Consider the following 6,000-nt stretch of genomic DNA (forward strand, 5'->3'; position numbering starts at 1 on the left):
ACATACAACTAATGTATAATGTACAAATTATCATGAAACAGAGAGTAGGTACACTATCTCCCCATCTCCCATTCCCCATATTCTTCACAATGTTCTTTGGTAATTTTTTTCAATCTGTAAAGCCATCTCAAAGATTTATTTCTGTTTTACAAAAATATACTTTGAGAGCAAGAAATATACCCTATCATAAAATGATAATCCTTTGGAAAAGATCCTGACATGTCTCTAGCCAGATATATATTTTTAATTATTTTACAATACTAAGGACATAATTTCAAAAGCAGATTGTGTATCAGTTTTTTTTTAAGGTCATGTTTTCTATTCAAGGAGGAGCTTATTTATGCAATTCAGACATTTGCTAAGGACATAGATGCCAAGTTTATCTAGGGCTGGTGATAAAAACAATATAGGACTCCTTGCAGCCTTCAGATGTTACAATTATTCTGTCTCTTCCTAGCTACTCCCTCATTTTTCCAGTTGCCTAAAGTTTCAGATCATTTGTTCAAAATCACATCTCTGGGCTCTTTCAGGGCCTAAGTGGCATCGGCAATTTCCTTATTAAGTATACATTTAAAATGCCATTTTGTATTAGTCCCTTTCTTTCTTTTATAATAGTACCATATAAATTAAAACTTATTTTCCCTTCTGCTAGACTATAACAAAAGCCTCTTAACTGGTGTCTCTGACTCCATTTTTTAAAAATTCTATTCCATTCCATTTCTGTCAAAATCACTAATTGAGCAAACAAGGAATTTAAGATCTAGTGAGAAGGAGAGATATAAATAGGCTAAGAGTTTTATAGTCTGTATAATGGATGCTGTGACAAAAGAACAGTAAAGTGGGGGAAGGGGACATAGCTGAGGAAAGGGGGAAGGAAATTAACTGTGTTTTTTTTGGGGGGGGGTCTGGGAGTTGACTTAGGGGCACATAGCCACTAAGTCACATCCCCAGCTTTTAATTTCTTACTTTCAGACAGGGTCTCACTAAACTGCTTAGGGTCTCATTTAGTTGCTGAGGCTGACTTTGAACTTCTGATCCTCCTGCCTCGGCCTCCCAAGCTGCTAGGATTACAGGTGGAAACTAACTGTTGATTATGGCCTACTATATGCCAAATGTGCCAAGGGCGTTACATATGTTATCTTATATGTATCCATTCTTCCAAGTGACTCTTAAATTGCCATTTTAGAGAACAAGAAACTGAGCTTCAGACAAGTTTGTTATTTAGCAGCCCATCATACAGAAAGAAAGTGCTGAAGCTGGAACCTAGCTGGATTTGAAAGTATATGCATGAGTGTGCATGCCAGGAAAATCTCCTTGTAGGAGGTGACCTGGAACTAAAAGAACAGACAAAAATGAAGGATGTTCCAAGCAGAAAGAAGACTGTAAAAGATTCAGAGGGAAAGGAAGGAAGAAAGAAAGTTAGTCAAGTAGCTCAGTAGCTTGTACCACTGAATAATACAGAGAAAATGAGATCAAAGAGACAAACAGAGATGGGCATAGTGGCACACACCTGTAATCTCAGCAGCTGGGGAGGCTGAGGGAGGAGGATCATGAGTTCAAAGCAGCCTCTGCAACAGTGAGGCGCTAAGCAACTCGGTGAGATCCTGTCTATAAATAAAATATAAAATCATGGCTCCAGATGTGGTCAAGTGCCCTGAATTCAATTCCTGGTACCCCATGGCCACACAAAAAAAAAAAAAAAAGACAAGCAGATAAATACCATATTAAAGTACAGATCTAATATCTAATGATATCACTTGTATCCTCTCATCTACCAAATAAAACTGTGACATTATATTCAAAGCCCTCTAGGCTCCAGCAGAACCAACGTCCCCTCACCTAGCCTATGCTCTTGCCTAGTCCTTTTCAAAGATTACCTGCACTTAGTCATTTGTACCTTTGCCTCTTTTCTTCCTCTAGATCTACCCCTCTTTTTTCCCTCATTCCATCTCTATATTGACAAAAATGGCTCAAACGTACTCTAACGTTTCCCTGTCCCCACTATTTTAGCACTTTATACATTTCTTGTGACATGTATCACAAGCTGTCTTGTTTATGAGGACTGGGGCCTCACATAAGCTAAGCAAGAGCTACCACTGAGCTACAACCCCACCGCAGGACTGGAGATTTAAAAGATCTTTCTTACTTCATAACTACATGACCCTGAGCAACTGCTTAACTTTTTGGGGTCTTAGTTTTCACTTTCTGTAAAATGAATAACTTTCTATTTGTTTCACCTTTGTTGTGAATATTCCATAAAACAATAAAATTGTTTACCCTATGAGGCACAGCACGAAAGGCATTATTAATATGCCCAGCTTTTTTTGAAAGCTCAATTACACTCTTGAAGACAAGCAACCTTAGTTATATTCAGAACCCCTGAGTGCCTGGCTACATGCTTGGTACACAAGGTATCTTTCGCGGCATATCCGAATAATGAAGGAAAGAAATCGGACTAATTACAAGTTGTGGTCAGGTGAAGTGGGCCTAGGCTCTTGTTGCCCCCAACAAGTCACCCATTTTTTGTTATCTGATCAGAATCTGCAAGGCAAGGGTTGAATTGGAAACAGATGAGACGAAGGAAGCTCTGTGACTGGTTCTGGTCTGGGAACCCGCGCAGTGGGCGTTAAGGGTCAATCTCCAGCAGAACTGCAACGCGACCTTCGCCCGCCCCCGGGAGGGGGTGCTGAAGTGACGCGAGAGTCCGTTCTTGGGGGGTTGTTAGAGTTTCGGTCTGTACCGAATTTTAAGCCTGGCCTTAGCGGAGGGAGAAGATTGGGGTGTCCTGGTGTAGTGTGGTGCACGGCCAGGACGTGGAAGTAGTGAAGAGAGGGTTATCTGCAGAGAAATAATTCTTACCTGCCGCGGTTCAGATTAAGTTTTTCACAACTATAGCAACCAAGTAACTGTCGCGAGAACTCATTTTCTGCAACCGCCACAAGCTTATTCCAAGACTCGCGATAAGTTTTCAGACCAGAAAGCAGGGAGAGGGATGTTAGGTGAGTTTCTGCGCCTGCGCCCCGCAGTCCGCGCCCCAGACCAGCACAGCGCTCTAGCTAATCCGGTCCTCTCCCAACTTAACTTGGCAGAAGTTTAAGTTAAGTACACCGTGTCTACTTTTCGATTTTGATTTCTTGACTCTTATTTCAGTATTCCTCCATAAATGGAGGCGGGCGTGGTGGCAGAAGCCTGGCATCCCAGAGACTCGGCAGGGTGAGGCAGTTCAAAGCCAGCCTCCGCAATTTAGCAAGGCCCTAAACAACTCAGTGAGACCCTGTCTCTAATAAAATATAAAAAAGGCTGGATGTAGTTCAGTGGTTCAGTTCCCCTGAGTTTAATCCCTGGTACAAAAACAAAAACAAAAAAACTGGAGCGTTTTTGGCCAGGGGCAGTGGCCAGCACCAATAGCCTCAGCTGCTTCAGAGACAGGAAGGAGAATTTGAGGGCGGCCTGCGCAACACAGACAGTAACAGATCATTTTAATCTTTCTCTGGGGTCAATAAGACACTATTTTAAAAGCCTGACTGCTGGTGAATGTAAATGGTTCTGCTTCTAGGTGCTTGGTATTTGTACAATAAACAGACAAAGTAAATAATGTTAATGCAAGTTTTTAATACATTTGAAATTCAGCATTCAAGAGCTGAAATAGAAAAATATGATAGTAACAACAATTAAAGTGGGCTGGGGTTGTGGCTCAGTGGTAGAGTGCTCTCCTAGCGCGTGGGAGGCCCTGGGTTGGATCCTCAGCACCACATATAAATAAATAAATAAAACGAAAGGTTTAGTTGTCCAACTACAACTAAAAAATAAATACTAAAACAACAACAACAACAAAACCTAAAAGTGTCCACCAGTGGAGGATTGGATTTGAAGATGGAAGGAGACCCTCATCTTTATACAGATTACATGTATGATGATGTGCGTGGGGGGCAGGGGGGAAGAAGTGTGTCACATTAGATTGGGTAGAGAGAAGTGATGGGAGGGAAGGGGAGGAAAAGGGGGGATAGGGAAGGGTAGCAGAATAAAATAGACAATAGTATTGCTGTATGTAAATATGTGACTGTATGACCAATGTAATTCTGCAACCTCTTCACTCAGAAAAATGAGAAATTATATCCCATTTGATTCAAACGTATGATGTCAAGATCATTGTACTGTCATGTGTAACTAATTAAAACAAGTTTTAAAATTTTAAAAAAAATAAATTGGTACATTCACAAAATGGCATCTTAGAAGTAGTCAAAATGAATGAACTACAGTTACACATAACATGGATGAATCTTACCATATATACAACTTAAAAATGTTGGAGTGTTAAGAATCAGCTTGAAGGGACACCTGTTGGCCAAATTATGGGCAATATAAGCATCAAAGCAAAAAAATGACAATAATGGACTCACTGAACAAGATAGGAATATGCAAATCCACAATTGCATAAATAATGGAAAGGAAGGAAAATTCTTTCAGTAGAATATCAACCCAGGAGTGTAGAGAGAATGATAAAGAATATTTGACAACCACTATAAAGAAGGATGATACAGCAGGAGTCTTCAATGAATACTAAGGCTGATGGGTAGAAATTTGATAAGGAAAAGGACATTGGCAGATCCTGGGATTCTTCCCCGTGAAATATTAACCGGTTATATAGGAGAAAACAATGAATCAAAATAGCCATATAGGGCTGGGGATGTGGCTCAAGCAGTAGCGCGATCGCCTGGCATGCGTGAGGCCCAGGTTCGATCCTCAGCACCACATACCAACAAAGATGTTGTGTCCGCCTAGAACTAAAAAATAAATATTAAAAAAAAATTCTCTCTCTCTCTCTCTCTCTCTCTCTCTCTCTCTCTCTCTCTCTCTCTCCCCCCCCCACTCTCTCTCTTAAAAAAAAAAATAGCCATATAATCAGTATATGGAGGTTTTATTACCAGTGTTGGGAGGACTCTACTTCATGTGCCTCCTGATGAGTGAGATGCACTGAAAAAAGCAATGCATCTTTTTAATGGTATTCCTTCTATTAGGAATGGTGGTGAGTCATCCCATAGAATGTAAGACCTGTTTTCCCCAACCCTGTCAGAACTGAGGATAGAGGTCATGTATGCTAGGTAAGGGTTCTGCCACTGAGCTACAACCTCAGCTCAAGGCCTATACTCTAACACTGTCAGAAATGAAAGATGAAACTTCTCCAGATGAAGAGTCTGATGAAACATACAGCCAAAAGCAACATGTATTGCTGTATAGCATTCTGGACCATAAAGAAAAAAAGACATTGTTAAGACCATGAATCAGTCAGGTGCAGTGGCGCAAACCTGTAATCCCAGTGGCTGGGGAGGCTGAGGCAGGAGCATCACAAGTTCAAAGCCAGCCTTAGCAAAAGTGAAGTGCTAAGCAACATGGTGAAACCCCGTCTCTATGTAAAAATACAAAATAAGGCTGGGAATGTGGCTCAGTGGTCAAATGTCCCCGAGTTCAATCCCTAGTACAAAAAGAAAAACAAAAACAAACAAATAAAAAAAACATGGACAAAATGTGGACAGACTCCATAGATTGGATGGTAGCCTTGTAGCACTATTGATTTCTTCAAGTGGAAGGTTGTTTGATGTTATGAAGGAGAATGTCCTTGTTTAGGGGAATATATAGTGAAATGTTTAGAAGTACTGAGACATGTTTTTGGATTGCTTTCTTGGCTTTCAGAAGATCCAGAAAAAGATCATTAACGAGATAGATGCACACACATGCATGCAAACACACCCACAGTGAGCAAAAGAGTAAATGTAATAAACTATTATTTGGAAATCTGGGTGAAAGGGACCAAGTTACTTGCACAATTTTCAAATGCTATGCATTTGAAATTTCAAAATCATTAAAATGCTCATACAAGGCTGGGGTTGTAGCTCAGTGGTAGAGCGCTCACCTAGCATGGGTGAAGCCCTGGGTTCGATCCTCAGCACAACATAAAAATAAATAAATTAAAGATATTGTGTTCAACTACAACTAAAAAAT

At 40.4% G+C, this 6,000-nt stretch overlaps 1 protein-coding gene across 1 annotated transcript in view; it reads right to left on the reverse strand.

Annotated features, from left to right (window-relative positions):
- Cfap70 (cilia and flagella associated protein 70) overlaps positions 1-2,934 on the reverse strand; it is a 95,440-nt gene extending 92,506 nt beyond the window's left edge. Inside the window, exon 1 of the mRNA XM_026390245.1 lies at positions 2,860-2,934. The gene's annotated coding sequence lies outside the window, so the exon portion shown is untranslated. The remainder of the gene's footprint in view (positions 1-2,859) is intronic.
- Between the last annotated feature and the right edge of the window lie 3,066 nt (positions 2,935-6,000).

This window comes from Urocitellus parryii, chromosome 5, assembly GCF_045843805.1.
Source record: "Urocitellus parryii isolate mUroPar1 chromosome 5, mUroPar1.hap1, whole genome shotgun sequence".
In the NCBI taxonomy this organism is placed as follows: domain Eukaryota; kingdom Metazoa; phylum Chordata; class Mammalia; order Rodentia; family Sciuridae; genus Urocitellus; species Urocitellus parryii.